The sequence below is a fragment of the Drosophila elegans genome, unplaced genomic scaffold (genome assembly GCF_018152505.1).
Source record: "Drosophila elegans isolate 14027-0461.03 unplaced genomic scaffold, ASM1815250v1 contig_208, whole genome shotgun sequence".
NCBI lineage: Eukaryota > Metazoa > Arthropoda > Insecta > Diptera > Drosophilidae > Drosophila > Drosophila elegans.
The window spans coordinates 13,829,624-13,843,371 of NW_024545578.1; the positions used below are offsets into that span (position 1 = coordinate 13,829,624).

At 42.3% G+C, this 13,748-nt stretch overlaps 1 protein-coding gene across 1 annotated transcript in view; it reads left to right on the forward strand.

The window, feature by feature from the left end:
- Positions 1-859: 859 nt before the first annotated feature.
- Positions 860-13,748, forward strand: part of LOC108150247 (zinc finger protein 1) — a 30,339-nt gene continuing 17,450 nt past the window's right edge. Inside the window, exon 1 of the mRNA XM_017278309.2 lies at positions 860-1,679. The gene's annotated coding sequence lies outside the window, so the exon portion shown is untranslated. The remainder of the gene's footprint in view (positions 1,680-13,748) is intronic.

Genomic DNA, 13,748 nt, shown 5'->3' on the forward strand with positions numbered 1-13,748 from the left:
ATTGTGCATTTAAGGAAACCAATAGTTGTTTGCTTAGATTGGTAAAAAACTATGCATTATTAAAAGAATAAGATATAAATAAATTTATATTTATTTATATCTTATTCTTTTAAGCAAATGATAAGAAACCATGCTTAACATATTAAACTAAATTATACTCTAAAATTTGACCCAAATATTTACCTAAAAATAAAAGATTCTTAGTTGTTGAATCAAATTTGAGGTATCTTTTATATTTGGCTGGAATCTTAAAGGCCACCTCATGGCGAATGTTTGTATTTCAAGATTGTGACCTGAAAGGCAGCCAAGAAAACAGGCCAACTCCCCTTATTATTTAACCCGTGACTTTCATTTACTTTTGCCTGCATCAAACGGGGCAAAAGACACCCGCTTGGATTTCCGCTGGCTTATCTCCGCTCGGCGGCATTATATAACGCCAGTCGGTGGAAGTGGGAGGCGCCTATTCGGAGCTCAACTCGCAACTGGCGACCCAAAAGCGCCAAATGCAGCCGAGTGCCCCCATTGGCATAGAGTTTTGAGCAATTAGAAGCCCACGCAGCCATAAACAACAACTACCAAGGGGGCGGGGGAGTGGGCGGCGGTGGGGGGAGAGGCTTTGGGAGCAGCTCTGACGGAGAGAAAAAAGAAAAACTCGAGAAATCTCCAATGCACGTGCTGCTCTTTCTCGCTCTCCCTCGACTTTATCCGGCGAATGAGAGGCCAACACATTCGGCACGCACACTTATGAGCCCTACGTATGTGTGGGTGTCTCCCCGGTGAGATGGTGTGTGTGTGTTGGGTCTCACTGGCGAACGAGTGGCGATACGATTCTACTCAGAAGTCAGTTTCTTGCTGGGCAGTGTCGGTTCAGGTTCATCGACGCTCCGCTCCGCACGCGCTGCCTCGAATTCTTCAGTGCTGAAAAGCAAGACGCGTCTTTTTCGGCCCAAAATCGAATTGAATCCTCGCAGTGCGTTCGCAGACTCCCCCTCCTCGCACTCTCGCACTCTCTCTCTCACCTCTCCTCTCCTCGCCCCACTCTCTCTCTCTCCCCGAAGAGAGTTTCAGTGGTTGGTCTTCGATTTGGTGGCTCGGTTCGCTGCTGCCGAAGCTCTGCCGACGCTGACGACGACGCCACGTCGGGAAAACCAACCTCTTGCAGTGAAAATCTTTTCGTACGTTTTCGTTATTTGTTATTCGCACGTTGACGCGACGAGACCGCGAAACACGACAAACTGCAACAGCAATTGCAATTGCAACTGTATCGGCAACAACACCAGCAACAGCAATAATGATCGCGCGTGCAACAGCAACACATTAAGTGGCAAGCTATTCAAATTCTTCAAGTATATATACAACCCAAAAATCCAAAACTAATCTTGCCAAAATCAGTTTAAGCCCAAGTGAAAAGTGTGTGTCTTACAACCCATTAAGTAATATAAATCAATTAAAGCCGAGCAAAACAACACACAATAAGCCAAACACGCGAACGCAGCATAAGCACAAATAATACATAGAAAAAAAAGTGTGATATTTTGATATTAGCAATTAGAGTTTACACAACGCAGCCTAAAAAATATTTGTTAAATGTGTGTTTGCCCCCCGCAAGGCAAAAGCTAAAAATTGGATAATGCTTGGATAATTCCCCTCCTACGGAAAACCATAAACAAAAAAAAAAGGTGAGTTTGCGAGATCGCTCAATTTGCCGACGGCTTAGTCATGCGACCAGCTAAAAAAAAATATATATGCTTATACATATAGAAGAAAGCTAGCTCAGCTGTTTGACCAAAATGTGTCAAATGTATAGCTCCAGTTACAAATAGATCGGTTTACCATTATCGCCTCAGCGTAATATCAGATCGGGCTATATGTGCAATCGATTGCAGCCATGAATGATGGACTGACTGCCCGATGATTTCATATCAGCAGCAGCACAGGCCCCCACCAGAGGCATCATCTCATCTCATTCCCACTCCTATTACCATTCGGAATCCGAATCTGAATCCGATTCCCTATCTATATTGACGTCAATCGCCGCAGCGACTTGACATCGACGATCTGCAGATCGTGTGCCTGTGGCAAATTGACGCACATGAAAGCCAGTGATAGAGCCCGCCAGATAGAATAGACCCTTAGCCCCAGTTCCAGTTTCAGCACCAGCACCAGCTTCAGCTCCAGTTTTAGCCGATCGGGAATTTTAATTGCCCATCCTGACCAAAGACCCACTCTCTCTCTCTCTCTTTCTATGTGAACTATGCCAATTGTCGTCTACACCTGAGCCGCAGAACTGGCCGGCTAGCTGACAAATTTGTATGCACGCGCTTCAAAAGTGCAATATTAATTAATTCCAGCAACTCGAGACACGGCAGCAACATCAACTGATCTGTATGCAGCAGAAGTTGCTAGTTGCTAGTTACTGGTTGCTGGTTGCAACGTAGTTGCTACTTAGTTGAGGCAATTAAATCGTATGTCATTCATTGGTAATTTATACCATTTAAAGGCATGTCAGTGGTGAGGATGGGCGAAGAAGGATCGTTTTTAGCCGATATTTGCAAGATGTTTTACACTCATTGGCCATTAGCATAGGCTGGTCATTCTAATAGTCTCACATTATTGAAATCGAAAATTCGTTATTTTGCTTTTCGACCTGTCTCCGAAAACGAAAAACGAAAAATGAAAAACGCCAAACGCACTTGATCGATCGGTCTAAACCGATTCCGATTCCGATCCGATCGGCGATAAATGCAACTTGCCATGAAAAGTGCTGCCTTAAATGGGCATTAGGCTATTGCACATTTCTCAATATGTCGAGTGATTTTTTCTCTGCTCCTCCAACGCGGCTGACTTATACGCACCGCACCTTATATGACGAACGGCGACGTCTGCCGCTGTCCCACTGCATTTGGCATATAAAACAGTGGTTCCATCGGTGGTTCACTGCTGCTCAAGGTGGGTAAAGGTGGGTGAAGGTGGGTGAAGGTGGGTGAAGGTGGCGAAGGTCTCTCAGGTGGTTAGCTGGCTCCAGTCTCACCCGCACGACGCCATTTTCAGACCCCAAAGTCAACTGCAATTTGCATTTTCCACACAAAAGCACACTTGGAGCCTTGCTCCCTAGTGAAAAACCTCCCCACACCTCCGCCCCCACTCTTTTTTCTTTCGATTTTAAGGTCCCTGGTTCAGTGGTTAATTTATTTCTGACACAGCCTTAAATTAACAATTTTAATACAAGCAACAAAAGAGCGCGCATTGAAATTGAGACGTTGAGCGAAATACAAAAAAACAAAAAAAAAAAAAAATGCACACAATACAGAAAACAAAAAGCTAAAAAGGAAAAAACATAAAATAAATTTACAGCAAAACAAAAGCGTGTAACAGAACAAAGGAAACGGGCTGAGGAGCAGTGAAAGAGGAATGTGTAAAGTGAAATAAAATTCTGGCGCGTTAATTAACTTTAAACGATTGAAAACGAATTGATTTGGAGAAGCCATTTGATTTGGATTAGTCGTGCCCGGTTCAGAAAAAACGACCAAAAAAAAAAGAGGGGGGAAAAAAACCTGGAGGTTGTGGAGGTGGAGCCACGGCTCAAAGGGTTAAGGCTTTTGGCCCAGAGTTGCCAAGCCGGGCCAAAATTAAAATTCAATCATCACGTGTGCGTTAAAAGAGACACACAATCAGACAGATCATTGAAGATGTTAATTGGAATGCGTTAAACAATAAAACAAAGACTGCGATGTCCGCCGCAGTTGCCAACAGACTTAACACCTTTTGGATCTGCGGTTTAAGCCGAAAGCCGAAAGCCAAAAGCCAAGAGCCGTCATCTTCGACATCTGATAGGGCCCACAACATCGGCCCTGGACATGCGTCGTTATCATGCATTTGATAAACGTTTTGTTTTTCATTAGAGCTTTGGGGCGGAGGAGCAGAAATACATATACATCAGATATCAAAGCAATCGCAGGCGGATCACGCCCCTTCAATTAGCAGGAAATTAATCTCAAATTCCTTGGAATTTTCAATGGCCATTTTGTTCTACATTGAATTTGTGTTAAAAAGAGGTCTCGAACTTTTTTTATCGATATGTTAAATGTAAAATTCCATTAATACTTGAAATTTATTTCCATTCATAAATTTATTTTGAGATGATGCGACTCCACAAATAAATTTTGATAAAATGTAGAATTACTTTAAATAAAAAAAAAGGACTTTAGTTTAAACTGAGAGCATTAGTAAATTAATATTTATTTCCAATTTTTTTTTGCTGCCCTACATCAACAAATTTTCTTTAAATACAAATTTGAAAATATTTAAAAGTCAAATTAAAAATGTAGCTTGTTTTGGCAACAGTAAACGTAAATATGCATACAACCCAATCATCTTAGCTAAAATATTATTAAAATAAAAGTGTAGCTCGGAAACTGTGAGTACGATAAAAAGAAATTCTTCGAATTTCCAAAACATCCAACATCCTACAATTTAAGTTCATGGAAATTCCCTAAAAGCGAGTCAAACTTAAAATTAAAATCAAATTGTTATCTTCCATGCCTTTAAATACTCCTAGACTAACCCCAAATTTTATCTGTCGATTTTGCAGTCTGGGGTTTGCTTTAGATAGTCGAGTTCCCACCGCGGGCATTGTTTTATTTTATATAAATAATATGGTTTTTTTTTTGGCATATCAGGCAACCACACGCAGTTCTCAATGAAGTGAATTATTTTTCGGTGGGGCCACCGCCGCAGCACGTACTTGAAAACAACTTTTAATCTCGAGTAGTTTCAATTAACGTCATTGGACTACATAGATCGCTGATTACGGATTGAATGAGCATTAAAAGTATATGCGAATAAGTGCGGAGGGTGTTGGGCATGAGTATTGAAAATAGAAAATATAAACGAAAACAAAGTTAAAATCGTGAGCGGAGATTGCTCGATTGCTCGAATGCGATTGCGGCCACCCACCGCTCACACGGTCGGTCGGCTGTTTGTTATCGCCTATATACGCACATATAGCCCCCCGATCCGGTGGGCTATCTGTCCTTCGATTTACGTCACAGCTCGAGTCACAATTCATGGTTTTCTCGCCTCCAAATAAAAAACAATAAAACAATAACAAAGCACAATTCTATTTACCGGACGCCCACTTTTGAGTGGGTGGCTGGTTGGGTTAGCTGATAAGAATGGGTTGATAAGCAATTGGAGTGGTCAGTGGGTGTGTGGATCGAGTTAGGCAATTTACGGCCGGGCATTGCATAAAGCCACCTGATTATTTGTGACTCAGCCAAAGAAACTCACATCGTGCAGATCTTTTGATTGTTGTCGCAGCGCTTTTGATTAGGCCAACTCATAAATGGGGAAAACCTGTTGCTGTTGCCGTTGCTCGCCAAACAGGCTAGTTTTCCACATGAAAATTTGCAACTCGCTTCGGTCCAGTCCACCAGTCCAATATTTTCGCTGAGTTTATAAGCTCAAATGCCTGTCGCATAAAACTTAATTGTAATGTTTGTTTACGAGCTCCACTTGCCGGATTTGTATTTATCCAGACCAAAAGCGAAACAGAAACAGAAACCGAAACCGAAACCACCACCCCCAAACTAATGGCGGCCATAAATCCACCGAGTATCTCAAATATGAATTGCACTTTAATTTCGGAACTCGGCGAGTGCCTAATTTATGTAATACCCCCTGCTGTTTGTCATTTCACTTGGCCGGAGAGGAAAGTTCCTTCAAATTGTTTTAAGTAAGCGACAGCGAAAAAACCGAATAATAATAATAAAGAAATATCTTCATGCCAACAAATCCATTACAGTCAAGTGCGCGACAACAGCAACAGCAAATAAATAAAAATATACGAGTGTGGAGTATGGACAGACAGACAGACAGACAGAGAGACAGACAGACGGACGGACACACCGCCGAGTGTGTGTGCGTGTCGAGTTAAAAAAATTAACCGAAATTTTATTAGTATTTGCGCAAGCGCAAGCCAAAGTCAACCTCAAATATTTGACGACCAGAGTTGACCAAAAGAGCCCGACTTTTCAGGGGCAGGGATGGGGGTGGTAGAGATGGTAGGGGGTAAGGCATCTGCATTCTCCCAGCTCCGCAGACTCTCTTCTGGCGGGAAGAAATGGACCTGGTCCAGAGAACCCAAACGCACAAGCCAAGCAAAAGGCAATTAGAGTTGACACTTTTGGATTTTCGGCTTATTTCTTTTCTTCTTTCTTATACCTGGGGATTAAGGGTATATTTTAATGATAAAAACATATGGAAAACTTTATTTAGAAATAAAATTATGATAACATTAGTGTTATAATTTAAATCTAAAAGTTGCAAACCAAAACCATAACTTCATCTGCAAGATGGCTTGCGTACTTTTGTGAGACTGATGTATAAACCAGTTTGCTTTTTATAAGTTCTTCTTACTCCCCCACAAGCTAAATTTGTTTTGAAATAAAGATTTCGTATTTGGCATTCACACTTATAAACACAAATATTTATCGACTTGTCAGAACTTAAAACAATAGAATAATCGTTATTGACTTCTTAAAGAAATTTAGATTTATGGATGTGTTTTTTATATTCTTAATAATCACCAGTTAGAATCAATTAAGCGCCATTTTGAAGTGAATAACTTTTAGCAAAAACATATATATATATCTTTAAAGGCTGTTTGCTTTACTTGATTAACTATAAATTAAGTAATATAAACTAAAAATGTACTGCAAAAAGTTTTAAAAATTTTGAATGTACTCTCATAATTCACACTAAAGGGTACCAAATTGTTGTTACTTCTTTAAAATTGGTTTTTTTCAACCCTTCCCCTTTTCTCCACCTTTGTTTTAGCGGCTTCTCGTGATCCCTGGATCCAAGGGTCTAAAGAAGATGTCCGCTGGTGCAGCTCATCTCTGTCCATGTCATCGCCGGTCAGTTTTTGGACGGGGCTTAGTTGGGATGATGGCGTTGACGTGCCCAGGGGACAGTTTAATTTTCACTAGACATTGCCCACTTAAAAACCATTTTCACTTGAGACGTGACCGCTCGGCCAGATCTTCCACTTGTTTTCGGCCGTCTAACGTTCGAGTTTGAGTTGGAGTTGGTTTTAGTTTTGGTTTTTCGGTCTTGCGTACCGCAGTTTAAAGCCTTGGTCCGGGGGATCTGTTATTTATGGATCAATATTGACGCAGCAGCCGGGCGGGGAGGGAAATATCTGTAAAATAGCCAGGCAACATTGTAAACAAAGTGTAAGCCGCTTTGTTGTTGTCTCTGGCAACGACGACACCTCCCAAAACCCCCTTTCCCCCCATCAACAATCGCTGGAGGAGAGAAAAAACAAAGTGTCACTAAGGCATTTTTCAAATCCGATTTTTCTCCCTCAGAAACAATGGCAACCGATCGATGACAATCACAATGGAGCAGGTGGAAAAAATGCAGGGGGAGTGTCATGGGTATAACACTCATTTAATCATAAATTTGTGCCGCGATTCTTTTTACAGTTTTCGCCTTTCTACAAATATTAAGTATCTGGCGAATGATTCCAATAAGTTTAGGTCTCAATGGCTGACTTATGGTTTTAGGCTTCAATCCGATGTTGGATGAATATGTAAATGACTTGTTATTATTATGTTTATGCATATTTCCAGCGGCTTTCGTCTAACAAATGTGTTTCTTGTTTGTTTATTTGTTTTCTATTTGACTATCGGTGTTTGTTTTTGTTTTTTATTTTGTTTTTTTTTTTTTGCTGGCACGTGTGTGCTTAAGTTGAACTAGTATATTCCCCCTTCTTGAATTTTTAAGTGACTTTAGTTGACCACAGGAAAAGGGAAGCCCATGTAGTTCTTTGAGCTGATTTCCGCTTGCAATTTATTCGACAGTCCAGAAAAAAAACAGAGCCAAACACCGAAGAACGCAAAAGGGCTGAAGTTTCGAAATTCCAAGACGTTTTACCTTCAACTTGTTCGGTTTTTTTTTTCGCTGAATTCACTTGGAGAATTTGTGGCAGCAGCAACAAGAGAAATGCATTGCCACAGAAACCACAAGGAGTCGGAGGGCAGATTGTTTCTCACGCTCGCCCAAAAGAACGAGAAAGGATCTTACAGAGAAACGACACCCACGACAGGCGACAGGAGGAGATTCAGATTCAGATTCAGATGGAGATGGAGATGGTGAATCGCCAGCGACATCCCATACCCATTGCCATTGCCATTGCCATTCCCATTCCACTTGACTGAAAGAAATTCCTGAAAGCCGCTTTTCGACCAATAAAGTCTTATTATATACTCATCAATTCAGCAGCAGATAAAAGTCAAAAACTTTGAGATACGCTCACGCTGGATGTCGTCGATGCCGACTAAGGCACAAGTCAGATAAATTATAATTAAAGCAGACGAAGAAAAGGAGAAGACACACGGGATGGTTGTGCTGGGGCTCTGATGTCAGAGCGTATTTAAAATACGAGTAGAACCGCTTGCATTCAAAACGCCGACGCCGACGCCGCCACACGACCCGAAAGCCAGCCAAAAGCTAAAGAAAAAAAACGAAAACCAAAACCAAAACGATAACTCCAGGCCGCAGTCAAAACCGAAAGCCAGGCCAAAACCGACGGTTAAACAAAACAAATAAACACACAGCCAAAGAGGCGCAGACGTCGCATAGAATCGGGCTTCAGTCAGCGGCAAGAAAACACCTGTCAAACTGGTCCAAAAAGAATAAACTGCGAGTGCGAGTGCGAGGGGCGAGGTCGAAAGACAAAAACCAAGGAAGACTTGGGATAATGACTTGGCAAAGGATGGATCCCGAGCCCTATATGATGACAATGATGATGATCGTGATCGTGATTTCAACCCAAAACGGATATGCAGCATGAAAGGAGGCCCCCGAATCGAAAATGACTGAACTGATTAGCCAGTTATTGAATTAATTGAAGGCAGAACAGCACAAAACACAAAACGGAAGTTATTACGCAAGCTGCAAGCAGTTCCCTTTGATTAGATTAGATGATGCTGCAGATTTTCCCTTTCTTCCAGTCGACTAATTGCACCCGAAGCGCTTTTCCCAGGCCCTGGGAAAACTAAGCAGGAAATGAGCGGATAAGTCAGTTTGGGGGAGCTACTACAGCTAAGTATTTCCCACAAATCCTTTCAATTAGCAGGCACGCAAAGGCAAGTCGAGTGCAAGGACAAAGTTTAACAACTTAACTGGCATTCCAAAGATACAGATACAGATACACACTGGCGCAATCAAATTACCAAACTAATCGCATGCTAAGCGAACAAGTTAAATGTGTCTATGTGGGGATTACTTTTGTGGGAGTTTCAGTGGCGTTTCAGCGGTGGCAAAGTGAAATGGAAACTGGCGGGGAAAACTTGGCGCAGTTAAAGGCGTTATGCAAAACAACTGCAATGCGTGCGTGTGGCAAAAAGTTTTTGCAAAAGTGGGGGAGCTAACTGACTGACATGGGCTCCATATGTAGCTGAAAAGGCAAAGGATGTGAAGGGAACTTGGGTCGACAGGCGACAGGAAGTGCGCAAAATGCCACAACTTACGACCGCATTGTGCTGCCAATGTGCTAAGCAGTTCAGTTCAGACCTCTTAAGCTATCTCTTTTACTCTTTTGATTTCGATTTCCTTGGCCAGGCACTATTAAAGTTGTTGCATGTTTGGAGCTTGTAAACAAGCCTGTCGCTTCGGCCTATAAAGTAACAAAATATTATTAAATTAAAACCGAAAGAAGGGGAGTGTGTGTAACTCCACCCACCAGAAACACCATTGCAGCTCTCTTTGTTTTGGTATATATATATTTATATATATGTATATATACAAATATGTATATGTACGGGCGTAATTATGGATTGGCCAGAGTATGGCGACTGGTCATTAAGTGCCTGATGAGCCAAGAAAAAAGGGGCTGGGGCGTGCCACAGTAGCCAATGCCAGTCTTCTTCTCTAGGCAACCAGCAAGCTGCCCCCGGGCCGCATAAATAATTATTAGCAATTGTCTGCAGGTGCAACAGCAGCAGCAACTTGCAGTAGCAACCTGCTTGGGCCACTCGAATTGCACACACTGCAATTTGAGTATTTTTCGCATTTCCCCGCTGCGGCCGCCAAAAACAAAAGACTCAAGCAACGAACTCGACAGGATATCCCAGTCTCTCTTTCGATCTCTTTCTCTCTCTCTCTCTCTATCTCGTTTTTCGTTACTGTGTTAATGCCCCAAATAAGGTCAAGGGGTCGGGGGTGGTGGGCCACCCACGGACACCAACTTCACTCCACCAGGTAGCCAAGAAAAACATCAGAAAACCCTTTCGAATGCCGTAAACCACTCAAAAAAAAAACTAAAGAGGAACTCGGGGGGTGGGGGGTTTTGAGGTAGGTAGAAATTATTAACTGACATTTTAATGATGATAATGATGAGGCCCCGTTGACGTTGCCCCTGCAACTGCGTCGGTGGCTAGACATAAAACCCCTCCACATCCCCCACATCTCCGATCTCCTCAAAAAAATGTAAACAGGTAAGGCCGGGAGAAAATCTTGTCCAGGTTTGTTGATGCTCCATCGGCGTGATTTTTATCAGCTCAACTCGACTGGCGCCAGCTTCATTTTCAGCCAGCTGCTGTCCCTTCTTTTTGGGCAGAAGCAACTTCGCCCCCCGCCCACCAAACAAAAAGAAAAAAAAGAATAAATAAATAACAGAATTCGGAATGGACGAGTGCATAAAAGCTATGAATTTTAATTGATTTTTTTTCGCTCTAAACAAAGCCCGGGAATGCCGTAGAAGTTGTAATTCATTTCAGCTTTCGTTGCGCTTGTAAAGATTCCTTTTTTTGCTTTTAACTTATTTTGCCTCTCCCCATCAACTAAAGCAGATGAAGCATGAAAATAAGTTTCGAGATGCAGGGAGAGAAAATTGTGGGGGTTTTCGAGTTTTACTAAACAGGGATTTTATTTGTTTTAAATAAATGATATTTTTCGTATCTAAGCATTTAACGAAAATGAAGTTTTAAAGCGGTTCCTGGTTTTTAAAACCTAATTTAAGGCATGAAAATTATAATGGTAATATTTAAAAAATACGTACTAGTTTTTTGTAATCAATATTTTAAATTAATAAAGTTTTAATTCACTAAATCATATAAAATCATATCAAGTTACATAATTTTTGGTTAAGTTAAATCAAATCAAATTAAATCTCAATTGGCTTTTATGTTGGGACTTTTAAAACATTTTTACATTTTTTTTTTCAAGTGTATTTTTCCTTCTTTGTGGCTAATTTCCGAGGCACCCACAATTCGCTGCAGCAGGACTCATTGTCAGTTTGGCGAGGCAGCGTCTGTTTGCAACATGCTTAATGTCATGCAACAACAGCAGACGCAGCAGCAACATCAGCAGCAGCCGCAACAGCAGCAACATCAGCCGCAACAGCAACAACAACGCACTGTCACTGTCATGCATCATCATCTTGGTGGCGGAGAGTTACTCGGAGTCTGCTGTTTGAAAATTATTGCATGTCTCCGGGGCCCGCAACTGCAGAGCGAACCGCCTGCAACCTGCCAGAGGAGCTGGCTGCAAAGGAGACGACTCCCAGTGAGTGATGCGATTATCTGCAAGATTCGCTTATCTACGGTGATCCATCAGTCGCAGTCTGCCTTCTGCCTTCTGCGTCTGCAATCCCGTCCAGCCTCTTGGCTTTCGTGCAGAAATGCAGATCCACTGGAAAGCAGAGCCAAAGAAATGCGTAGTCTGCGCGGGCGTCCGCCTTATAAATTAGAATGTGAGCTGCGTATGCTCAGGTATCTCGGTATCCGAGTAACTGAGTATCTGAGGGATACCACTCAGTATTACTACATGTGTGTGTTTTTAATTTACTCTTTATGGCCAGGCTCCCACGGTTGGGCGGAGAGCAGAACTTGACCACCTGAGATGGCTTTGACCAGCAACAGTACCAGCACCAGCACCCGCTAGCCAGAAGTTGTTTTTTGCGGTTACTGCCAGGAAGCTGACTTGGGCTTGGTTAAAGTAAACCACAGTGGGTTGCCTTCTCCTTTTTTTAATTTCTTTTTTTTTTTTGTTGACTTTTGATTGAAAGTTGACACAGCCAAGCGTTGAAAACCACATCCGTGGAGGGGCCTACGCAGCAGCAACAGCAACTCTTGCATCTCTATGCAAATGCAATTAGTTTTTGATTAAGTTGTAGGCTGCCGAAAAAAATGTAAAAAAAAGAAGCATCAGATTCGTCAGAGACACTGCACCCGAAGTACACTTAAGTGCTGAGCCAAGCGACAGACCGTTAAATTGTTGCAATTACCATTGCTAGTTGCTGCTGTGCCGCCGCCATATTGCTGGTAAAACAATATGCAAACTCGCCGTGTTAGAGTGGGTGTGTGTTGTTGTTGTTGTTGTTGTTGTGTGTGGCAGCTACTGTTGCTTGAGGCAATTGTTTAGCACGCGCTGCTAATTTTGTGCCGCTGCTGTGTTGCTGTGTTGCCGTGTTGCTGCTGTAGCTGTAGCTGTAGCTGATGTTGCTGCTAGGCAGCAATTTCTACGTTGCATGCACGCCTCGTTGATTGTAGTAGGTGGTCACCCTCACATCGCAATCATTTTAATAGCAGCTCTTTCGGTGGTCAGTCCGAGGTTCTATGTAATTTATGCCCACAGCTAATTGCATTTGAAAGTTTAACTGCAAAAGTCAAACGGTTTTTCAGATATGTGCATGCCATAACCCAAAAAGCTAGGTAGCAAACGGTTTGGGCTAAAATACAAAATAAATTCCCACCACAGCTCTTAAGAAAAATATTTAGAAAAAAAAACTGAAATAGATTTTCCCTGTTGCGTGGCTCATTTGAAATTCGAATTTCAATAACGCACACAAAACGATGTTTATCTGTGGGGTTCGGTTCGGTTCGGTTTGGTTTGGCTTGGTTTTGTTTTTTGAGTAGGCGTTGTCGAATAGTTTCGAGTGCCTTGGTCCAGTTCACGCACAAAGATTCAGATTTAAGATTGAAGAGGCCAGGGTTCGTGAGATAAGAGTGGCTTCTGGCTGTTGTTGTGGGTGCGATAAGCCGGAGCCAGAGTTTATCAGCGGCCCCAAGTTGCGCAGCTGTGTGCCACAGATACAAATACAGCTACAGATACAGCCACAGATACAGATACAGATACAGATACTCACCAACAAGTTTTGGTTTTGGTTTTTGGGGCGCATATTTGTTAAGGTCGCACAGCTGGTGGAAGCTAGAAACTGGTCACATTGCTGCTGGTCATATGCCACATGCAACCGCAACATGCCATGTTGCATGCCTAATTGCAACAGGTGGCAATCGATTCGTAGCTGCACCCGCCAGCAACATGTCGCAGCTACGCCAGCAACATGCCAATTAGCGGCCAAAACAATGCACCCGCACTATTTTTCGAAAGCCCCCCTCGACCCCTCCCCTCCCCTTCCCATTTAATGCAAATCATGTTGACAATTCTTGTTATAAATTGCTTAAATAATTAGCAAATAAAAGCCGCAATTGTCAGGTCCAAAAAAGGCAACAGCCGCAATTGCAGTCTGACATTTGTTTGTTTTTATCGCCGTTGTTGCGGCTACTGTATTAATGAGCAAAAAAAAAAGTATAATTTATTGAAGGCAATTCTAAACGCTTCCCCCATCAATCAGCTGCCGTGGATATTGCCTTCGATTGCCAATCAGACGGCGGCTTTTACCTTATTCTTTTTTGATATCTCTTTTTTTTCGGTGGCCGACACGCCCACTTAATTTGACC